This window comes from Balaenoptera acutorostrata, chromosome 14 (assembly GCF_949987535.1).
Source record: "Balaenoptera acutorostrata chromosome 14, mBalAcu1.1, whole genome shotgun sequence".
Taxonomy (NCBI): domain Eukaryota; kingdom Metazoa; phylum Chordata; class Mammalia; order Artiodactyla; family Balaenopteridae; genus Balaenoptera; species Balaenoptera acutorostrata.
The window spans coordinates 84,539,105-84,565,029 of NC_080077.1; the positions used below are offsets into that span (position 1 = coordinate 84,539,105).

General features: G+C 36.3%; 1 protein-coding gene across 1 annotated transcript in view; it reads right to left on the reverse strand.

Annotated features, from left to right (window-relative positions):
* The window catches only part of RIMS1 (regulating synaptic membrane exocytosis 1), a 465,974-nt gene that overhangs the window by 246,454 nt on the left and 193,595 nt on the right, over positions 1-25,925 (reverse strand). The gene's annotated exons all lie outside the window — the stretch shown is intronic.

Sequence of the window (25,925 nt, forward strand, 5' to 3'; positions counted from 1 at the left end):
AAGTGAGAGACCTGCAACTCTTCCTTTCACTTGAATACTTAGGGGCCATTGTAGGGATAATAATTGGCCTAATTTCAGTGTTATTATGTCTCAAGGAACAGGGAAGCCCGAGGAGAGGGAGAGAGATGGCCGGTCTGTGGAGCAGTCAGAACATACACAACATTTACTGATTAAGTTCATCACCTTATATGGGTATTGTTTGTGGCAACCCAAAATAATTAAAATAGCACCATCAAAGATCATTGCTCACAGATCATCATATATAATATATTAAATATAATAATAATGAAAAGTTGGAAATATTATAAGAATTACCAAAAAGTGACACAAAGACATGAAGTGAGCAAATGCTTTTGGAAAAATGTCACCAACAGACTTGCTTCATGCAGGGTTGCCACAGACCTTCGATTTTGTAAAAAAAAAACCGCAATATCTGTGAAGTGCAATAAAGCGAAGTGCAATGAAATGAGGTCTGCCTGTACATAGACATATTTTTATATATTTGTGTGTGTATATATGTATATATACATATATCACGAGCAAAATTCTAATATTAAGTATGTATTTGTTTTTCTATGTGAAGGTGAAGCTTAAATATTAACCTATCAAGTGAAACTATAAACGATCAGAACCCTAATAAATAAATTATGTTGCACTACTGATGATTTACTCTTTAAATCATACGTGCTTTGTTTCTGTTAGTTTCATTTTAATGTTTGCCTTGTAGGATACAAATATTTCCAACGTGTATAACACACTTGCAATATTGTCTTAAAAGGAAGATACTGAGAATGCCACGTATAATGATTACAATGATCATTTACTGAAGGTCTAATGTAAGCAAAACACTGTATTATTGATAATTTTTACACTAACCCAGAAAAAAAGACGTTAGGTGACTCCACTCTACAAATGGGAAAACTGAGGCACTGAGAGTTCAAATAGCCGGCCAGTCACCCAGCATCTTAGCCCAGGTCTGGCCGGCCCTGCCTCCTTCCCTCTGCATCCTTCATTCCCTCGGAGGACAGCAGAGCAGGGACCTGGGTCCCTGCTGTGCACTATGCATTCTGCTAGGAGCCTGCCCACCTGCTCTATAGACTCCATCTAAGGAGGCAGTTGCTATGACTACCTCACAGGTGAGAAAATCCAGTTGCAGGAAGATGGGATATGAAACTATGCTGTTTGACTCCAAATTCCATGTTCTTTTCTCTCCCTCGAGCCGCCACTGTAAGGACAGACAGACTTGCTCATGACGCAACCACTGAGAAGCACAGTAAAGTCCAATTGCGATGGGCAGGCCAGCTGGACTGTTCTGTCCATTTGGATTCTTGTGTCTGTCTTTCTAGTTTTGACTGTCCGCTGAAGCTGCCACATACTTCTCACCAGGGCCCCTGCTACACTGGAGTAGGCTTTCATTTTTCTTCTAATCTACTTTTCCACACTTGAAGACTAAACATCAAATCCAGCTTTTGATAGCTCTGGATAAACTAAGGGACACTAGGTTCTCTTATGAATCCATAGTATGGATTTAATTGTTTGCACATGGTAAAATAGTATGTGAAATTCCACGTTATCTTTTTGCTTCCTTCCTGGTTCTTACCTGCTTTTCATAAAGGTGAAGTTGATAGAAGGCTGAGGTGTGAATGAACAAGGTGTGACTTTATTACTAAACCACACTTTGTGTTTAGGATAGAATATGATAGTACACAGCAATGCATAGTACTGTTACCTGGACCAGTGCTACTCAGGGTCCATGGATAGGCGTCTCCTGACAGATTGTTAGAAATGCAGATTTCTGGGCCCCATCCCAAGCCTACTGACTTAGAATTTCTGGGGATAGGGGCCAGAAATCTTTATTTAAGCCTACTCTTCAAGTGATTTGTTTGCATTGGCTTAGATTTTAAACTGCACAGATTTGAGTAACAGCCTTCTCCAACTGAAGCATGGAGCAGGTAAATATGACCTTGAACTGTGTGCTGTGACTCAGCTTCCTCACCGGTCCCATGAAGATAGGACTAAGGTTGTCTAGATGATCAAATAAAATATATGAATGTATCACATACACACACACCCCTGAGAACACCAGAACCCTGACTGTAATAATATTATATGCTCAGCAAACATTAACCCCAAATGTCTGCCTCTACCATTGGTGATATTTTCAAATGATATGTTCTGCAAATCAACTCTCATTATAATAGTATTGCTGTCACTAATGCTAATTTGGTCACATTTGGGCCGTCCTCTTCCTATTCTGTCTTCAGGGAGAAACGGGTCACTTTCCACTCTGCTGAGTATAGGAGGATCCTAACCCCCGTCACATTTGAGAATGCAGATTGATGACACTCTCTTTGCTAATCACAGTTTGTGTAACCAGCAGATGTAAGGGACAGGTCTCTCTCCACCAAAAGAAAGCAACAGAGCTAAAAAGATGTATTGAGAACTCGGTAGGTAATTAATCGATGCCTGAGAAACCAAACTGATCAGTTCTTATTTCCTTCTTATAACCCCTTCTCCTTTTTAATTTTGTACTTTCTGAACTGTCAAATTTCTTTGAAATAATGGTGTGGAAATTTTCATAATTTGGTGGAGTTCCTCAAGGTTATTTTTTAAAAAATATTTTGCCAATTTCCTTGTTTTAAAAAGAATTGTCTGGTCTTCTTTTTCTCGATTAGCATGGGCTCTTTTCCAGTGCTTTAGTGTATTTTCCTCAAGGAATATCAAAATTTCAATCCTTTGACCTTTTTCACAGCCTCCCAAATAGTCTGTGGGACAGAATTTTGCCCCTCCAAGATAAATGGTATCAGACATGTCTTCCCAAATATGTTTAAAAACAATGTGTTATCTGTGGAAGAATAAATGATCACTAAAAGAATAAAAACACTAAGATAAAAAAATGTACAGTAACAGAATTATGTTGATACTGCTGTTGGAGAATTTGGTGGATCAAACTACACAATAGCCCCAAAACACACGTCTCTAAGAAGATTATCCATCATTATGGCCTACTTCCATAATCAGGCTCTACCTTGATATTTTATTTTAAAAATGAATGTGGAATATACACAATTTATGCTTAACTGCTGTAGCAACATTGATAAAATATTGACCTAAAAATAATCAAACCTCACAGCAAAGGAATGAATACATGAATTAAGGAAAATAATGCTTTTATCTGAAAAATAAAGCTGGTGTACCAAATAAATTCAGAAAAAAAAAGTAGTTGGGAATAACTTCACACCACATAAAAGGAAACGCCATTCAAGTGTATGAAATGATCAAGTGACTGAAATAATCACCTAGTCAGAGAGTTTGGGCTGACACAAATAATGGGCAAAGAGAGAGAAAAAGATGATTTTAAATTCAAGACAGCAAGCAAGAGAAAAAAAGAAATAAAAACAATGAAATTCTTCCTAGAGTAACTGAAATAAAATCTGGGAAAGTCCTAATAACGAAAATCAACTGGTTGAAATTGTTTTTCATTCTTTCTAATTACTTTGCGAGACTCAAAATAATGTGGGTAGAAGAGAAAACTCGTAAAGGAGGGTCGTGGAAAAGTTGTATCTTATAATATCTCAACAGGAATCACTGGTAACAAACAGTCTAGCTTAGGCTGTTCTGGCATGAAAGGCCAGGCCCCATGTGGGTTATTACAATTCATGGATGCTCTGGGGACAGTGTAGGTAGACAGCCATAATGTAGTGATTGGATGCAGTTACCATTTTACTGCAGATGTCCCAAGCTAACTGTCCACTTTTCAGCAGTTTGCAATGAGTAAAAGAAATATAGTTTGATTTTAAGACAAAAAAAATCAAATAGAGGCCCAACTGCATTTAATGAGCAGTAATCATGAATGCTCACCAGGCTCTTTCTCTTCCATTTACAACCCAAGTCTTATGTAAGAAACATGAATAAAAAAAGACTTATACTCGTATAGTTTCCCAATGCCGGAATTTTCTTACTATTTTTTTATTCAATTGCTCTGAGCAGTCAGTAATGTGTAATAATATTATTTCCATATTACAAGTAGAAAACTAAATCCAGAGAGGCATGATTTTTTTCCCCAGGTCATAGGGCTGCAACTCCAGCTAAAATGACCCAACTCCCAGTGGCCGCTGTTACCATCACCCCAAACACGGCCATTTCTTACACCCAAAGAAAGTCATGTGGTACATATATATACAATGGAATATTACTCAGCCATAAAAAGGAATGAAATTGGATCATTTGTAGAGACGTCGATGGACTAGAGACTGTCATACAGAGTGAAGTAAGTCAGAAAGAGAAAAACAAATATCATATATTAACGCATATATGTGGAACCTAGAAAAATGGTACAGATGAACTGGTTTGCAAGGCAGAAATAGAGACACAGATGTAGAGAACAAACGTATGGACACCAAGGGGGAAGATGGGGGTTGGGATGAATGGGGAGATTGGGATTGACATATATACACTAATATGTATAAAATAGATTAACTAATGAAAAAATAAAATAAAATAAAATTGCAAAAAAAAAAAAAAAAAAAAGGTGAGTAAGATCCCAGATACCTCCAAATTTCAGAAAGTTACCTCTAACTTGATAACCTCTAAGAATACTTGATAGCTGGTCTCTTGTTTAGATTGAAGACACAAGTACAATGAGTTGCATCTGCTTGGCTGTATTAAAGGGTGAGGTTTCTCTCTGTCTTTACAGTCTCTTAGTGGACTGCCTGTGATACACATCACATTCTGGCTTAATGCTTATTCAGTAATCAGACTCTTTTCTTTCTCCACTGCCTTTGTGGAGAGGTTTTCCGGGTTGAGAAGAGACTTTGTTTTTAATTTGATTTCCCACAAAGCTGGACCAGAGGCACAGAGCTTCTGCTTCATAAGATTGCCAGGCTGCAGGTTTGGCACTGAGCCTCCAACAGATAGTCTCTGCGGTCCCTGTCGTGGACTCAGGGACTGGAGGGGCCTTTACGATGGATGCTCTGGTAGTGTATACATAAGGTGCATATCTGGGGGTCGGGGAGGCTAGGAGGAGTAAATCACAATGATTACTGAGACTGAATTTCTTGTTGGCCTCCTAGGATGAAATCTCACCCTCAGAATTAAGTTAAGGGAAGTTAAGATGATTCCAGTGACTTCATGTCGTTACCACACAGTTAATATCACTAAAATTGGGGAAATCAAATACAGTGGAGCAGAATCTTTGCACACAAGATAATATACACAAATTAAGGGGAAAGAAAACCTTCGCGGCATGCACTGCTATCAGCCTACAGCATGAAAGAATGCAGATCAGAGTTGGAGAAGTGAAACTGAAGCTCACAAATTAAACGTGCCTGACGTCTTTTCTTTTTGTTGACAAGAAGTAAACAAAGTATTAACGTTAGTAATACCATAAGCACCAAAATATCTGGAAAAAATATTTCTGGTAAAGGGGTGTTATACATCGGGCCAGGTGCCCTCCTCTCAGGCAAGGGGGCAGTTTCAGGACATGAAAGCAGAGAAGTTTTGAGAAGGAATTTCGGATCTTCATCCACAAAATTATACAAGCTGGAAAAGTGATCCAGAATTGTGTTCCATCAGAATATTGATTTTACCAAGAATGCTACATATAGGGCTTCCCTGGTGGCGCAGTGGTTGAGAATCCGCCTGCCAATGCAGGGGACACGGGTTCGAGCCCTGGTCTGGGAAGATCCCACATGCCGCGGAGCAACTGGGCCCGTGAGCCACAACTACTGAGCCTGCGCGTCTGGAGCCTGTGCTCCGCAACAAGAGAGGCCGCGACAGTGAGAGGCCCGCGCACCGCGATGAAGAGTAGCCCCCGCTCGCTGCAACTAGAGAAAGCCCTCTCACAGAAACGAAGACCCAACACAGCCAAAAATAAATAAATTAATTAAAAAAAAAAAAAGAATGCTACATATAAATGAAACTTGTTAGAAAAAAGAAAATAAGGAAATCTAAGTATTTATATACAGTTTTTATGTTTTTTCCCTATTGAAAATCAACTCTCTCACACTTAAAAGAGAAAAGGAAGAAGTAATTTTTAGCATTCATAGTTTTATAATACTTGTAACTGTAAAAAGATGATTCTTCCTGAATGCACTGAGAATACCTTCTCATCCTTTTTAACTTGTGATATGTCACAATTTATCAATTTTAATGCAATCTTAATAATTTAAGAGTGAAACCAGGGATATGCATTATAATGAGTGTATTGTCAAGAAAATAGGCTTCTGTTTTGTTTTGTGACAAAATGTAGATATCTTCTTATCACAATACAAAGTTTAAAATGCTAATCATACATTTAGTTTTAAAATTTATACACCAAGCTTCTTAGGACAATTTCTATTATTAATAGAAAGGGACTCCAGTTGGCTTGCATATTTAGGAATCCATGATTTAACAAAAATAGTCACAGATACATACATATATACATATACATACATATAAGTTATTTTAGTCGTTTATATAATGCATTGTATTAAAAATTACTGGGACTTCCCTGGTGGTCCAGTGGTTAAGACTCCACGCTTCCAATGCAGGGGGTGTGGGTTTGATCCCTGGTTGGGGCTTTAAGATCCCACATGCTGCACGGTGCAGCCAAAAAAAAAAAATTACTTAACTATATATTATACATTAATGTTATATATTGTTATATGTGTATAACATTAGTTTGTTAACATTTATTATTCACCAGATATTTTGCTAAATCTTTGACTCATAATCAGCTTATTTAATATTCACGAGCCAATGAAAAATGTATCCTCTCTCTCTCTCACACACACACACGTACAAACACACAGTTTTAGAAGTAAGAGAAATAGTGGATAAAATTAATAATGCAATGAGACTAATTGCTCCTTTTGGTCCACTCCGGGCCAATTTGTACTACTGATATAAAGATGGTCCTAACTCAGGGTCAGCAGCCTGCAGGCCAAGTCCTGTCTGCCACCTCTATTTGAATGGTCCGGGAGCTAAGAATAACAATTACATTTTTTAATGGCAAGAAGAACAATCAAAAGAAGAAGAATATTTTGTGATACGTGAAAATTATATTATGTTTCAGTAAAGTTAGACCGCATCAAGCCACATTGACTCATTTACATAGATTTGAGTTGCTGTGAGACACCTAAAGTATTTACTATCTGGCCCATTACAAAAAATGTTCCCTGACCCTTATAGCATATGAAGATTATGAGAATTAAATAATTATCAAAAATGTAATTATATGGAGGTTTTGAAACAGTAGATCCTGTGGTTATGAGTCCTTGGAAATGCATTCTGTGTTACCTCATCTGAGTGGAACATAGTAAAGCTGTCTTCAATCTGCTTACAGTTTTCTTGGTTTTGACAATGATCTGTTGATTGAATCCTCATTCATCTGCTTTTTATGAAATCTCAGCCCACACGTAGGATTACAGATTCTGATGTGACACCGTCCCCCGTCAACGTTTGCACTGACTCATCTTGATGACTCCTGTTAGCAACCTAACGAGGACCCCATGGTGCAAGCTGAGCAGTGAGGGGTGGATCCTGAGACAGCCCACTGCATCCATCCGTATAAGACCTGAAGGAAGGGTAGTTCAGGTGGCCTCACCTGCTAGAAGATGGGTTGGATTTGTGCCTAAACTCAGACTCTCTCACCTTCACTCTTGTGTTCCTCGCTCTAGAACAGACTGTCTCAGTGGGCATCTCAGCGATGCCACAAGAAATAACATTAAGTGGGAATAGAAAAAGATTCATACGTTCCCTAAACAAAAATGTAAAGCAATTATATATTTACATTCTGTCATTATGAATCACTCCTTTGCAGCAACATGGATGGACTTAGAGATGATCATACTAAGTGAAGTAAGTCAGACAGAGAAAGACAAATATCATGTGATATCGCTTACTGGTGGAATCTAAAATATGACACAAATGAACTTATCTACAAAACAGAAACAGACTCACAGACATAGAGAACAGTCTTGTGATTGCCAAGAGGGAAGGGGAGGGGGAGGGATGGGTTGGGAGTTTGGGGATTAGCAGATGCAAACTATTATATAGACAATGGATAAACAACAAGGTCCTATAGTGTAGCACAGGGAACTCTATTCAATATTCTGTGACAAACCATAATTGAAAAGAATATGAAAAAGAATGTATATATGTATAACTGAGTCACTTTGCTGTGCAGCAGAAACTAACACAACATTGTAAATCAACTATACTTCAATAAAATAAATTTTAAAAAAGAATCACTCATGCAAGCCATAGTTTCTACTTCTAAAATATGTTTAACCATGACATTTATATTTGTATCACTGGAATTAAATATTTCAAAGATAATAATATCTTTAAGGTTTTCTGTGAATGCAAACAAAAAATCAGGTTCAGAAGAAAACATCTTAAAACAAGCAATTAAGAATATGAATGATCTTCTTGCTGCAGTTGTAGGAAGTTATATGTACTGCATAATACAAATTAAATGACACTGAACTTGCAGTTGAATAAAAAGTAGGAAATTAGATTATTTTATAGCCAACTACTTAAGTAGTAGAATTAGTTACACAGTTTTAGCTTTCTGAAATAAAATTAAAAAGAAATAGCACCTACAAAAATCCTTAAAAATCATAAAAGCATGCAGCAACTTATTATGGAAGAATACTATATTAGCATAATATTCTATTTTTTGCTTAAATGTTTTCTAATGCATTAACCAAAAATCTAAGTTGGGAAAACACTTTTTTTCAGAACACTGACAAGACTAAATAAAGACAATCTCAAATGTTTGGAATAAATATAATCACTTTATAAAGCTAACTTGATATTGTAAGTTTTAATTGGCTTATGAAGGATGACAAAAATACTATTTGCATTATTGCATTATGTATTTGGGTCACATACTTCTAAAAATAATCTCCTTATGATAAAAGAGTGAATTTTGAGAAGAACAGATGAAATCAGTTTCTAATAATAACATACTTGGCCAATAACATGTTATTTATTCTGTACATATCTAAGAAAATCAATGCCTATAATAAGTATTTGACTTTCAACCAAATTCATATGCCTACCAAAGATACAAATCGAAGTAATTTATTCCAATTAATAATAAAGTACCAATCAAGAAGTGTATGATTAAGAAGCATTCATGAAATGGAAACTAGATTACTTGCAAATCTTGAATGAATAGTCCAAAACAGAAAAATCTATCTGTGCCCATTCTTCATGCATGTATCATTTCCTACTGAGGTTGGTTCAGATTTGAACTTGGTAAGCTGAAATCTTGTGGGGAGCCCCCTTTGATTCTTTTCAATTCATGTATCTCCCAGAAAAATAAAATATGGTCCACATCATCCAAGTAGTTAAAGCAAAGTGAAGGAGTTAAAACATGTCCACAAATAAAATGTGAGATTTCATATACCCTTTAAAATTTGTTATAAACAGTAGAGACTGTTTATAACCAAAGAATTTGTCTTAGAAGAAATTAATCACATCATCTTAATTTAAAGTCATGAGCTCTGAGGAAGGTACCTTGGATTTCCAACTACATCCTATCAACATTTTGATGGAGAGAAAAATCACTAAACTTCTTTGGCCACACTTTTCATCTCTACCTGTAAAGAACTACTATGACTATCAGTGTAGACATAATTTCATGAAATAATGCATGTTGGAAATTACTTTGCAGAACATTTAAAAAGTACTAAGCGAATTAAAAGACAAATTATAAAGTATATCTTTGGTTCATTTGCATTTGTTAAAGTGTGCCAAGTCAAATTCTAATTCTCTCATTTTCTCTAACCATCACAATACTTTACTTCATTAATGAGAAAGTTTCAGTTCAACAATGAGTTTACACAATCCAAACATTTTTCTTTTGAAAATAATTTCAAGATACATCAGAGAACAATTGCTTCAATTGTTCAGTGATGTTTGATATAGTAATATTTCATACAATATTCATTTTATTAAAAAACACTATAGAGTACATTATTTTGTGTCTGGATATGTGTTTTAGCGCAAAGAGTAAAATGATCAAAAAGTGTCTTGCATCAAGCTTTTACTTATATAGCATTAACCACTAATTTGAAATTACTTAAAAAAATTCTCTGATATTATAATATCATTGCACATTTGACGTGTATTTTCTCACTGCAATAACTAAGCTCCAAACACATTACTGGATTTCAATAATGGGCCTGTCAACCCAGTAAGAGTTGGAGGTGACAAGAATTCAAGAAGAAAAGATTATTCAGGGTTACATTAGAAGAAACTAAAAGTACTAAATTTTCAAAAATACTCACCAAAAAGAGTATTTTAAAAATCTTTTGTGTTGACTCTTCCAGAATAAAATTAACTTTAAACATTATCCATGCCTAATGTCAGCATAAAAACTCTTGGTTTTTAAACTGGGGGAGGGTTTATCATTCTATTTAAGCTCTAATATTATTTGTTTAAAAGTTCAACCTTATCAAAATTACTCCATAAAATTTCAATTCAAGAAAGCAATTACCTAATCCTCCAAATGTTATAAAAGTACAAAAGTAAGAATATCTGGATATGTTCTGTGAAACAAGGATGGACACCATGAATAGGTCAGAAACTTTGAGAAATTTTTGGAAGACACGGTCCAGGTAAGAATGGAGATATATGTATACGTACAGCTGATTCACTTTGTTATAAAGCAGAAACTAACACCATCGTAAAGCAATTATACTCCAATAAAGATGTTAAAAAAAATGTAATCCGAAAAAAAATAAAACAAAAGAATCAAGCTGAGTAGGACACAGGTGAGAGAAGGCTGGGATGTGGACAGGTTCCCAAAGGTGCTTAAGCTAAGGGGCACGTGGTCATGGAGCAGGGAGGACTAGGGTCCGGTGGGAGAGGGCAGAAAAGGCCACCAAAACCGTGCCATTGCTCTGCACACTGCCCCAGGGCTGCAAAATTTAATCCCCACTTTAACAAGCAACTAGAGCATATAAAGTACAGCGGGGCTTTGCCCAGTGACTTTCTCAAGGCAGGAGGATGGTGCTGGGTGGAGAAGAGGTTCTCTGCCCTGCTGACATGAAGCTCACACTACAGACACTAACTGCATCCCTGTCACGGGTAATGTGATGTGTCAACTTGACCAGGCCACACGGTACCCAGACATTGGGTTAAATATTAATTCTGGGTGTGTCTGTGAAGGCGTTTCCAGACGAGATGAGCATCTGAATTGGGAGACTGAGTAAAGCAGATTGCCCTCCCCAGCGTGGGTGGGCTGCATCCAGTCCCTTGAGGGCCTGAACAGAACAAAAGGGTAGAGAAAGGAAGAATTCACTGCCCCCCTGACTGTTTGAGCTGGGGCTTCAGTGTCCTCCTGCACTGAGGTCAGGACTCCACCGCTGGGCCTCCCTACCTCAGACAGCAGGTCATGGGGCTTCTCAGCCTCCATAGTTGCATAAGCCGATTCCTTATAATAAATCACATATATTGGTTCTGTCTCTCTAGAAAACCCTAACACAATCACATAATTTGCAAAGTGCCTATCTAAGCCAGGCATTGTTGCTGGCACTGGGAATACTGCACAGAATAAAACAAAGCCCCCTCTTTGCAGAGCTCACATTGAACAAAGAAACAGGAGGGGAAAGTACTGTGGAGAAAAATTAAACATGACAAATAGAAAAGGATAGTGTGGGAGGGGAGGTGCCCACAGTTTTATACGGGGTGATTAGAGAGGGTCTCTTTGATACAGTAATATTTGAGCACAAACCAGAACAGAGCTCAGGGTGAGGTATGGGTAGAGTGCTCCAGAAGAAGCAGCAGCTGTGCTAGGACCTAGGCAAGTTTTTGTTTAGTGTCCAGTAGGCACAGGAAGAAGGCTACCAGCAAAGGCAGTGGGCAGGTGGGAGATACTGGGAGAGGGTGCCTGTGTGTGTGGGTACAGATCACGTGGAGTTTGGGTACCACTCTGAGGGGCTCTGCTTTTACTTTGAATGAGATGGGAAGCCAACATGGGGTTTTGAGCACAGACACGAGATGGTCTGTTTTCCATTTAAAAATCATCACTGTAGCTAAGATTGGGCTTGGGGAGTGGCAGTTTGGGGGCAGAAAGGAGAGGTTGGTTAGCAAACCAATGCAATAATTCAGACTAGATGGTGTCTCAGAGCAGGCTAGAAAAGGCGAAGTGGTGAGAAGATGCTGCATTTTGGTTATATTTTGAAGACAGAGCCAACAGGATTTCCTGATGGGTTGGATATGAGATATAAGAGAAAAAAAGAAAAAGAGAGAGAGAGAGAGAGAGAGAGAGACAAGTCAGGAGGATTCCTGGGTCTTCGGTTTGTGCTCCTTCAATAATGGAGTTGCTGTTTCCTGCGGTGAAGACTGTGCAGTAAGCTAGCTTGGGGGGTAAAAATGGGAGTTGGGTTTTGCATGTGTTAACTTTGAGATGCTTCTTGAACATCTGCAGATGCACCTGACTGCCAAGGTGAGGTCTCCCCTGCCCAGAGGCCCCCCTCTCTGTTTACTAGGACAATTAGAACTCTGACCTGTCACAGACACTGGGAAGCTTAGAGGGGTCTACAGTGGTCGGAGACAAGTCTGATGAACAGAACTATTGGAGGGAAAGAAATATCAATCCTGAATGATACTGAGGATGTTGCCAAAGGAAAGGGGGCCGCCGGGAGCTCAAGTCTGAGTGGCAGACAGCGGTGAGGGGAACCAAGGAACCTGCCCTGAATTCCCTGCTGCAAAGCTTCCTCCTGTAACATCACACTCACACCTTCCCCAAACCTGACAGGTGGCACTGTTAGAAAATGAAAGCTTTCTTCTTCATCTAAAGCTAAAATTTAGACAAGGGCTCAATCTCAAATTTTGAGGATGAACCAGTGGGTGAAATTTTCCTTTGAGAAAAGTAGGATTTTTGTGAGGAATCAGAGCAAATATTTCCATAAGAAACAGCCATTTTATATATTACAAAAATTGGGGGAAAAGTGACATAAAAAAGAAAACCCACAGTCCGTATTGTTAGAGTTTTGAGAAAACATTTCTTGCATGGAAACAAGACAATCTGATATAGAAAATTTTGCTTTTGGATAATTCAAAATTCAGTGGAAGGATTATTATGTAAGAAGAGCTTTGAGATTTTGAAAACTATTAGTAATGGAAGGTGGTGAATATTATGAGAAAAAACATGAGACATCATCTTTTAAGACATCATCAAAATTGTTTCTTTTTAAAGAATAATTTCAAAGTAGAAACACAAGAAGTGTTCATTATATAACTTCTACTATCCTTGATATCATCTTTACACCATGTCCTGTAATTCATCTTAATACCCCAAATTTACTTTTTCCAAAACGTGAAAATAAAGCAAAGATAGAGAAAACAAGTGAGTCAGACATAGGGCAAAATGAAGGGTTTTCACTTGTACTTAACCCACAAGAAAAGCAGGAGGATAGTCCTTCGTTCTTTAATCTCCAAGAGAATAGAGAACTCAAAGAAAAATAAGAAGAGAACATACTATCCTGGTAAATAGAAAGAAAAGGCTGAGTTGGGTGACAGTGTTGATATGGTTCCTAAAATAGTTCAGGGATAGTGGTGATAGTGGCTACAACAGTACGTTATTGGTCAATAAAAATACTTGATTAATTTTTATGAAAATTTAATTTTTGACAACACAGATGTTTAGAAATTAAATGCACAAAGTTCATTTTTCTTCCATTATGAAACAATTCAAATGGAATTTTGGAAACAAAATATTTGCTGTTGAAGTTTATGTAAGAAAAGACTCTATTGCATGTACATATTACATAGCAACGGAATACTCAATGAATACATTTATTAAATGCCATAGTAAAGAAGTATATGAAAACGACTTCTTAAGATCTAGGTTCCTAACTTCAGTTATGACTACAAGATTTAGAAAGTATTAAAAATGTTTTAAGTGTCTGCAAAACTACTTTAATAAGTTTAGAACATATTTTATAAACTTTTAAAGATCTCCTCAAGACAGCTCTAATAAATAGAATATGGGAAATAGTCATAGTCTATTAGACTTGTGGGTTTTAAATAAATAGGCGCAAAATACTTTTGGCACTAAAAGGTTTGAGTAGGGATGTGCATAGAATTACCAGATACTTGTCATCATGTACACTAAGAGGAAGATTTTGAGAATCCTATTTCTTTAATGTGGTGTTCCATAAATATTATTATGCATCAAACAGAACACACACACACACACACACACACACACACACACACACACTTTAATCTGAAACTGTTAAATAGTAAGTTCACAGAAAGAATTTTTTATATCAAATTAAACAGAAAGAGTGCATCTTGGCATGTATCACCATCAAAATTGCATTTGTTAAAGCAATTAGTAGTTGATTCTAAAAGAATAAAATTATATATAAAGATCCTATGGGGAAAAAAACGTAAATTAATGAATGAAAAAATGAAAAATGAATTAATAAGTGAATAGATGAGTGTTAACATAGAACCATCAAGAATCTGTTTGAAAGGCACTTCTAGAGGAGCTCTGTAGACTTCCACTCCATAACTGGTGAAAATTACTTTTAAAAATAACCATTTAAAGTCCCTAGAAATTATCCAAAGGGCATATAGCAAATGGGCAAACATTTATTCAAGAAACTCTACTAAATGTCCATAAGAACAGTGAGGGTCTGTGACATTTGAGCCACAACCCACTCCCTTCTCCCATCCAAGCTCAGCAAGATGGAAGTTCCATCTGTGGGTGCAGCCAAGCACTTGGGCTCTCTCTTCCCCCAGCCCCCAGTCAAGGGCTATAGTTCCTGCCCCAGCAGGTAAGGTCAGCAGCATTTCTCATCCCCACTTCCAGCTCTATTCCAGGCAAGTGCTGTTGAGTGGTCAAGGGCTCCCTTCCTCTACCCATCTGCCAATCCTGGGTTAAAGCTCTACCTCTGCTGTGACAGACCAAGATTGCTGGACCCCGAGCACCCTTGTCCCAGCTTGCTCATAGGGTGGAAGTTCCACACCAGGAAAAGTACATCAAGAATACCAGAGATTACTGACCTCGTCCAGTGTGACACTCATGGAGCAGGAGTGTCTATCTGAGAGAAGCAGGCTGCCATCCCTAACCCCAGCTCCAGAGCAGTGGCATGGAGTTCTGACTAGGGGAAGAGACAAGCCATAGAAAGAAAGAGTTTTGTATCTTTCTCTAAGGGAACTGATTTTATTTGGAACAGAGGTTGGCAACACTCAAGCATAGCACCACTGTCAAAAACAATGCAGATTTTGGTGCTGAGCCATAAGGAGAAGACGGACAGCTCCATGATAACAACAAGGAAAACAAAAGACAAGCAAGAAGCTTAACAGAAAGAAACAGGGAAGCAGATAAGAAGAGTCTGGAATTGGAGCAGACTTTGAAGACTGGCTTCAATACAAGCAGAATACTAAGATCTTAACCGAGAGATCAAGAAAAGAGAGCATTGGTTAAAGACTGCCTGGTTAAAAACACCAGCATCCCTGATGGGAATGCTAGAGTGATGTGTGCATGCCAAAGCTGTGCCCATGAGTAGCAACATCAGAGGCTGCACACTACAGGGGAAATTGGTTTCACTGAAATAGTGCAACCAACTCACTAAACAGATAAAGAAGCAAACAAGCAAAAAAAGGCCCCAGGAGTGGGAACTGGGATCGGTATCAAGATTTGCCAAATATATAACCTAAAATGGCCAGTATTCAACTATAAATTATGAGGCATGCAAAGAAATAGCAACATGCAACTCATTCACAGAAGAAAAAAAAAAAAAAAAAGACCCCCCTTCAGAGAGGGCCCAGATGTTGGACATACCAGATGAAGACATTTAAAAAAACTGTTGTAAATATTTGCAAAGAGCTAAAGGAATTATGCTCAAAGAATAAAGCAAGTTATGACAACAACATCTCATCAAATAGAGAAGATAGATAAAGAGATATAACTTATTAAAGAAATAAAATGATTCTGGAGTTGAAAAGAACAATAATCAAAATGAAAAATTTACTAGAAGGGCTCAACATTAGATTTGAGCTGACAGAAGAAAGAATCCATGAACTTAAAGACAGATCAATAGTGATTATGTGACCTAATGAAAAGAGAGAAGAAAGAATGAAGAAAAATGAACAGAACCTCTGAGAAATGTGGGAAACCATTAGCTGCACCCACATATGTGCAATAGGAGTTGCCATAATGAGGAGAGAGAGAAAGAGACAAAAAAATTCAAACATTAAGGGTTGAAACTTTCCCAAATTTGTTGGAAAACACTAATCTGCATGTCTAAGAAACTAATGAACCCAACTAGGAAGGACACAAAGAGATCCATACTTAGACAGATACACATCACTGTAAATGTTGAAAATGAAAGGCAAAGAGAAATTTTTGAAAGTAACAGAGAAAATAGACTCATCACACACAAGAGCTCTTAATAAGATTAACAGTTGACTTCTCATCAAAGACAGTGGAGGTCAGAGGGACTGGGATGATATATTTGAAGTGCTGAAAGAAGGAAAAAGAAACTGTTAACCAAGAATCCCACAGCCAGCAAAACTATCTTTCAAAAATGAAGGAGAAATACACTCCTAGGTACACAAAATCTGACAGAATTCATTGCTAGAAGACTCATCTTTAAGAAATACTAAATGAAATTCTTTAGCCTAGACAGTAATATGAATTCACATGTAAAAAAAGAACTATGGTAAAGATAATAACAGGGGTAATTATGAAAGTATAATTTCATATTTCTTCTTTGTTATCTTAAATTATTTAAAAGAAGCATAAAACAGTATTAATATACTAGTATTGTTAAGTCTATAGCATAAAGAAATCACATATATTTGGCAATAACAACAGCACAAAGGAGATGGATGGAAGTAACTTTGGACTGGAGTTAGGAAATGACAACAGATGGTAACTTGAAGCCACAGGAAGAAGTTAAGAGAACCAAAAATAGTAAATAAGAATGTTATATAACAGATCCTGTAAAGGTATACTTGCTCTGATTTCTTCTCTCAGCTTCATTAAAAGATAAAACTATATAAAGTGATAGTAACAACAATGTATTATTGGACTTGTAACATATAGACATAAAATATATAAAAATGATAGCACAAAAAAAGGGAGAAGGGTGAATAGAGCTATGTAGAATGGACATTTTTAGCTTTCACTGGGATTAAGGTAGTATAAATGTGAAGTAGATTCTGGCAAGATGGGTGTAATAGATACATGTATCAAATCATCACATTGTATACCTTAGATTTACACAATGTTACATGTCATTATATCTCAATAAAGATGGAAAAAAAGATGTATACTGGAAACCCTAGAGTCACTGAGAAAATAAATCAGAAAATACAGTTAAAAATCACTGAAATAATTAAAACATGCCTAGAAAATACTCCTTTAATGCAAAATAAAGCAGTAAAGGAGGAACAGTGAGGAACAAAAAAAAAAAAAAAAAGAGGAGAAATAAAAAGCACAATGTAAACTAGGAGACAAAAATACAATCATATCAATAAAAACATTAAATATAAATGGATTAAAAATCTAATCAAAAGGCAGAGATTGTCAGCCTGGATTAAAAAAAAAACCAAACCTAAGTATATGTTGTTTGTATAAGACACACTTTAGATTCAAAGATAAATGTATGAGTAAATTAAAAGAATGGAAAAGGATATACCATGTAAATAGCAACCGAAACAGAGCTGGAGTAGCTATACAAATATCAGATAAAATAGGCTTTGCTTGCAGCTAATAATTTATTCCCCACTAGTAGCAGCAATGATAGGGAATTTATCTACTGCTGAAATCTGTTGGAGGAAGACCTCAGGGATGTATGGAGAGTTGGACGGCTGGTGACAGAAAATCTGGTCATTACTGCCTCTCTATGTGGGTCTATTTGCGTACTGCTGAAAACTCTCATCACTCAAGAAAATATCCTGCATATGCTGAAAAAAGAATGGTCTTTTAAAGTCTGGGCTTAAGCTTCTGTGTTAATTTTGGACCTATGGCTGAATGGTAAAACAGAAGCTGCTAGTTCTCTCCACATGTTTAAAAAATAGTCTTTTCAATTGGCAATGAAAGTCTCTTACTTTGTGTGCGCCCTAGGGATAGCTGGTCTAGACAGATATTAGATTCCAAGTTATCCTAAACTCAACAGAGCTCCTGTTCTGATTGCTTTATATAGGTTAATAAGTACTTATGTAATTGTAACATAAGAGACATAAAGAATCACCAGAGAAGAAAGAAACCAAACTTCTAATGCTTTGAATATGGTAGCTTAAAAAAAAAATCTATTCTCAAGAAATGACTAACTTAGAAACATTTTCATGTAAGAATCTAAATCCACACAAAGTGAATCCTTGGAGGTATAAAACTAGTTTGACAATTTTGGTTTAAAAACAGCTTTGTGAGAAGCACAACGGGATGCCACATCACTTCACATGCAACGTGATGGCTATAGTAGAAACAAATCCAGGTAGTAACAAGTATTGATGAGAATGTGGAGAAATTGGAACCCAAAAATACTACTATGCAGCTGCTTGGGAAAACTGGCAGTTCCTCAAATTGTTAAACATAAAGCTATCACATGACACAGTAATTCCACTTCTAGGTAAATGAACAAGAGATATGACCACTTAGGTTCACAGAAAGCTAGGCAGTTTGCCATGGGTTAGTCTTTAGTTTTGTGAAAGCTCTGCCTCTCACAGTCCCTTCCCTTAAATTAGAAGGGTTTTCTCTACACCCTAAGATGCATCTGTATTGAACATTGGTTTGTGAAATTGTAATTTCTGGAAACAGGTTTTATAAAGGTTTTAAACTATGATTTCAGGAGTGGGGACAAAACCAGGACTATAAACATCCCAATGATTAATGAATATTAACAAATGTTTCCAGAATAGTAATGCTAAATTCAAGAGATTAAAATTCTATGGCCCTGAAAAAAAGTGTAGCAAATCCCTAAAACTGATGTGTAATAAAATTTTTATTATTTTATTATTTTCATTATCTAATGAAAGTTTTTACAACTTGATGTTTTACTCCTCTCTCAGACAGGCATGACACAGTAAGAGAAACCTTGAGAAATCTAATCAATTAAATTGCTTAATGAATGTTCTCCTCTCAGTGTACCCTAATATTTCCTTATTAATATGTTTATTATTTATAAACTTTTCTACTTAGGCCCATACTGTCTTTCTGGGCAGAATCTCTAAGAGAACATTCTTACAAAGAAATCCATCATCAAAGCGTCTAGTTAAAAAAGAGAGAGAGAGAGAAACATGAAAGTGGGTGCAGGCAAACTCTTACAGTCTTTTTTTTTCAAAAGATTGAAGGTTGAAAATTATGATCAGATGGCTCATCATACCATGGACTAAATATAGATAATTCTGAGAGATTTTTTCATAATGAGAATAAATATTTAACACAGTCATGCAAATCATTTTAAAAAATGGATATGATTCTACTGAATTGCCAGTATTTATCTAACCCTAGTGAGAGAAAAAACAAAACAAAACAATTTTGGTATTTAAAACAGAGTCTGTGAAAGCAAAGTTCTTTACTGCTGCCAGAATCAACCTCCCTACAGATAACACCTTGGGGTGAGGACAGTTCCAAAATCAGTTGGTGCTGTCCCATTCCACCCAACCCTTACATTTTGAGTCTTTTTCTATAAAAACATACTTTACCAGCATATCATTTAGTATGATTTCTATAAACAAACACCAATGAAAAGGTATGAGGAGCCAGTTTTAAAAAATCATGACTTTGTAAACATTGTACCTCGTTAATTATCTTGATATAAAAAAGTTTCTTTGTACATGATGCTTAAAAGGTAGATATGTGTAGCTTTCACATTAAAAAAAGTAAGAAAATGGTCAAGTTCTGTTTTTCAGCATATTGCTGACATTTATTACAAAGTACTCTTAACTTATAAAACCTGACACTTTTATTTGCATGAAAATAAAGATTAACTAGAAAGGTAGCAAGTTCATTTTTAGTTGCTTTATTCATCAGCCAGTTACCCCCACCAAACAGGAAATACTGATCAAATTTTACAGGAAATCCCAAAGGAATTGAGTTTAGAGGATGTAATTCAGTTCACTTAGTAAGAGCAAAGTGTTAATTTACTAGAGGAGTTATCTAAAGTTAATACCCTGTCACCAAACAGATGATAAAACAAAGACAAAAACAATTTAAAGATATAACAATTGTAAATATATATGCACCCAACATAGGAGCACCACAATACTTAAGGCAAATGCTAACAGCCATAAAAGGGGAAATTGACTGTAACACAATCATAGTAGGGGACTTTAACACCCCACTTTCACCAATGGACAGATCATTCAAAATGAAAATAAATAAGGAAACACAAGATTTAAATGATACATTAAACAAGATGGGCTTAACTGATATTTATAGAACAGTCAACTCAAAAAAAAAACAGAATACACTTTCTTTTCAAGAGCTCATGGAACATTCTCCAGGACAGATCATATCTTGGGTCACAAATCAAGCCTTGGTAAATTTAAGAAAATTGAAACCATATCAAGTATCTTTTCTGACCACAACGCTATGAGACTAGATATCAATTAAAAGAAAAAATCTGTAAAAAATACAAACACATGGAGGCTAAACAATACACTACTAAATAACCAAAAGATCACTGAAGAAATCAAAGAGGAAATCAAAAAATACCTAGGAACAAATGACAATGAAAACATGATGACCCAAAACCTTTGGGATGCAGCAAAAGCAGTTCTAAGAGAGACGTTTATAGCAATACAATCCTACCTCAAGAAACAAGAAAAATCTCAAATAAACAACTGAAGCTTACACCTAAAGCAATTAGAGAAAGAAGAACAAAAAATCCCCAAAGTTAGCAGAAGGAAAGAAATCATAAAGATCAGATCAGAAATAAATGAAAAAGAAATGAAGGAAACCAAAGCAAAGATCAATAAAACTAAAAGCTGATTCTTTGAGAAGATAAACAAAATTGATAAACCATTAGCCAGACTCATCAGGAAAAGAAGGGAGAAGACTCAAATCAGTAGAATTAGAAATGAAAAAGGAGAAGTAACAACTGACACTGCAGAAATACAAAGGATCATAGGAGATTACTACAAGCAACTATATGCCAATAACATGGACAACCTGGAAGAAATGGACACATTCTTAGAAAAGCACAACCTCCTGAGACTGAACCAGGAAAAAATAGAAAATATAAACAGACTAATCACAAGCACTGAAATAGAAACTGTGATTAAAACTCTTCCAACAAAAAAAACCCCAGGACCAGATAGGTTCACAGGCGAATTCTATCAAATATTTAGAGAAGAGCTAACACCTATCCTTCTCAAACTCTTCCAAAATATATCAGAGGGAGGAACACTCCCAAACTCATTCTACAAGACCACCATCACCCTGATACCTAAACCAGATAAAAGATGTCACACAAAAAAAAGACAACTACAGACCAAAATCACTGATGAACATAGATGCAAAAATCCTCAAAAAATACTAGCAAACATAATCCAACAGCACATTAAAATGATCATACACCATGATCAAGTGAGGTTTATCCCAGGAATGCAAGGAATCTTCAATATATACAAATCAATCAATGTGATAAACCATATTAACAAATTGGAGCAGAAAAACCATATGATCATCTCAATAGATGCAGAAAAAGCTTTCGACAAAATTCAACACCAATTTATGATAAAAACTCACCAGAAAGTAAGCATAGAGGGAACTTACCTTAACATAATAAAGGCCACATATGACAAACCCACAGCCAACATTGTCCTCAATGGTGAAAAACTGAAACCATTTCCACTAAGATCAGGAACAAGACAAAGTTGCCCACTCTCACCACTATTATTCAACATAGTTTTGGAAGTTTTAGCCACAGCAATCAGAGAAGAAAAAGAAATAAAAAGAATCCAAATCAGAAAAGAAGAAGTAAAACTGTCACTGTTTGCAGATTACGTGATACTATACATAGAAAATCCCAAAGATGCTACCGGAAAACTACTAGAGCTAATCAATGAATTTGGTAAAGGAGCAGGATATAAAATTAATGCACAGAAATCTCTTGCATTCCTATACACAAATGATGAAAAATCTGAAAGAAATTAAGGAAACATTCCCATTTACCATTGCAACAAAAGAATAAAATACCTAGGAAAAAATCTACCTAAGGAGACAAAAGAACAGTATGCAGAAAACTATAAGACACTGATGAAAGAAATTAAAGATGATACAAACAGATGGAGAGATATACCATGTTCTTGGATTGGAAGAATCAACATTGTGAAAATGACTATACTATCCAAAGCAGTCTACAGATTCAATGCAATCCCTATCAAAGTACCACTGGTATTTTTCACAGAACTAGAACAAAAAATTTCACAATTTGTATGGAAACACAAAAGACCCCGAATAGCCAAAGCAATCTTGAGAGAAAGAAAAACGGAGCTGGAGGAATCAGGCTCCCTGACTTCAGACTATACTACAAAGCTACATAATCAAGACAGTATGGTACTGGCACAAAAACAGAAATATAGATCAATGGAACAGGATAGAAGGCCCAGAGATAAACCCACACACATATGGTCACCTTATCTGTAATAAAGGAGGCAAGAATACACAATGGAGAAAAGACAGCCTCTTCAATAAGTGGTGCTGGTTAAACGGGACAGCTACATGTAAAAGAATGAAATTAGAACACTCCCTAACACCATACACAAAAATAAACTCAAAATGGATTAAAGACTGAAATGTAAAGCCAGACACTATAAAACTCTTAGAGGAAAATATAGGCAGAACACTCTATGACATAAATCACAGCAACATCCTTTTTGACCACCTCCTAGAGAAATGGAAATAAAAACAAAAATAAACAAATGGGACCTAATGAAACTGAAAAGCTTTTGCACAGCAAAGGGAACCATAAACAAGATGAAAAGACAACCCTCAGAATGGGAGAAAATATTTGCAAATGAAGCAACTGACAAAGGATCAATCTCCAAAATATACAGGCAGCTCATGCAGCTCAATATCAAATAAACAAACAACCCAATCCAAAAATGGGTAGAAGATCTAAATAGACATTTCTCCGAAAAAGATATACAAATTGCCAACAAACAGATGAAAGGATGCTCAACATCACTAATCATTAGAGAAATGCAAATCAAAACTACAATTTGGTATCACCTCACACCAGTCAGAATGGCCATCATCAAAAAATCTACAAACAATAAATGCTGGAGAGGGTGTGGAGAAAAGGCAACCCTCTTGCACTGTTGGTGGGAATGTAAATTGATACAGCCACTATGGAGAACAGTATGGAGGTTCCCTACAAAACTAAAAATAGAATGACCATACGACCCAGCAATCCCACTACTAGGCATATACCCTGAGAAAACCATAATTCAAAAAGAGTCACGTACCACAGTGTTCATTGCAACTCTATTTACAATAGCGAGGACATGGAAGCAACCTAAGTGCCCCTCAACAGATGAATGGATAAAGAAGATGTGGCACATATATTCAATGGAATATTACTCAGCCATAAAAAGAAACAAAACTGAGTTATTTGTAGTGAGGTGGATGGACCTAGAGGCTGTCATACAGAGTGAAGGAAGTCAGAAAGAGAAAAACAAATACCATATGCTAACACATATATATGGAGTCTAAAAAAAAGGTTCTGAAGAATGTAGGGGCATGAGAGGAATAAAGACACAGACGTAAAGAATGGACTTGAGGACTTGGGGAGGGGGAAGGGTAAGCTGGGACGAAGTGAGAGAGTGGCATGGACATATATACACTACCAAATGTAAAATAGATAGCTAGTGGGAAGCAGCCGCATAGCACAGGGAGATCAGCTCGGTGCTTTGTGACCACCTAGAGGGGTGGGATAGAGAGGGTGGGAGGAAGATGCAAGAGGGAGGAGATATGGGGATATATGTTTATGTATAGCTGATTCACTTTGTTATAAAGCAGAAACTAACACACCATTGTAAAGCAATTATACTCCAATAAAGATGTTAAAAAAAAAACCAATTTAAACAGGCTGTCGGGAAATCCACAGTATCCCTATATATTTAGACTTCAGAGAAGTCTTTTGATGAAATAAAAATTATCATTTTATCTCTGAGAGTGTGCACTTTGCCCTTGACACATGTAATAATCTATAATGAGATTATTTTATACATGTATCAAGTGCAGAGTGATTCTTCGTGACAAGCTGTTTTCTTTATAAGTACACAATCTCCCAAATTACTAGAGGTGATTTAGGCTAAGAGTGAAGTTTTAAAATAAAATATTGCCAGGCTGCAAAAAATGAGATCATTAATACTTTTCACTGGACTCAGTAAAGAAATATTTATGTCCTAGCTATCCTTAGGTCTTCATATCATATACACTAGTATTTTAGTCACTTTATTCACCAATTTAACAAACTAAGTAGACCACATCATTATTCTATTGAACAAGATGGAGATTCCTTTTAGGAAAGTTTTATTCATCCTTATTAGTCTTTGCTTTCCTCTCATAAAAGCACCCCCTCCACACATCTGTAAATTATAATTTCTCTACGAAAACTAAAAGATCTCAGAGGAATAGGGAAAGAAATAGCAATCAAGTACTTTGCTTAATACTTGGCTATTCTCTTTAACACAACTAAGACAAAATCTGGCTTCAGTTTCCTTGGACCAAAAAGGAAATTCATCATCAACCTCAATCAGCTAAGAAGCATTTTAATGAAATTTTGACAAAGTACTTAAACATAAATGGTAGATATATGCCTTCTAATCAAAGTGAAGATAATAATTGAAAGTGATTGTATTTTACAGGTTTTTTCATTCTATTTTTGACTGACAACCACAAAATCCCCCTGAATTCTTATTACAGAGTCAGTAATCATAACAAGCACAAATACCCTACCTGTATGGGAACAATCAACCTGGGCAGCCCTATGGGAGTAGCTGAAGTCTGCACAACACCAGCATTATTTATGTACTTAAACTTTTATTCTTTAAAGGATTTTAAAATTACCTACATTTCAAATGTAGACGCATACAAAGTAGAGTTCATGAAACCAAAAGTGTGATAGTCTAATTATGTTTTTTTTTCTAATACAGTACATTACACGTATCCCCCGTTTTTAAAAAGTTCCCTTCACTCCACTTTGCTTTTACGAAAGACCTACACTAGTACCTGTTTTCACTAAATGAAAGAAATCCAAAGAGGACTTTCACTTTTACAAAAAAAGGTGAGATGTGAAAATAGCGTTCCGTGCTTGTTTTGGAGTGAGCTGTATAGAGGTAGTACACACCCAGAGCAGAGAGAGCGGCCCTGCCAAGCTCCTTCCCCAGGGTCTACACTCAGCATCTCAGCATCCAGCCACCACAGCTTTGAAATGTGTCTGTGGGCATCTGTGCCTTATCTGATTTATTTTGTGCATTCCTTAGCAAGATATGTCCAGAGGTAATTGTTTCTTCCCTTTATGCCATTTGGTCTTACAAAAGGTTTCATAGAAAAGCTCTATTTTCAGATAGTGGGGGAAACCGGTATTGCATTAAAATAATAGCCCCTAAAATGATCTCACGTACCACCAATGGTACAGGTAAACACATTTAGTGAAAATAACTACCCTATATAATTTTCAACCTGATTTCTTTTTCATAGAAAAAACTTATGAACATATACTAACATCAAGTTTAAAAACACAAGTTAATGTTCAACTTAATGTCAGGCTTGCTACCTACACACTGCAGTATGTAATCTAAACTTTAAAACAGTTGAACAGAGGCAGCTGAGTTGATATATTGAACCTGAACTACTCATTGTCTCAGTCTCATATCAGGAAATTGTAATTTACACCAAATGAAAGTGTATAGTATGTCTGCAAAGGACAGGCTGATGTAAGATTCCACTTGTC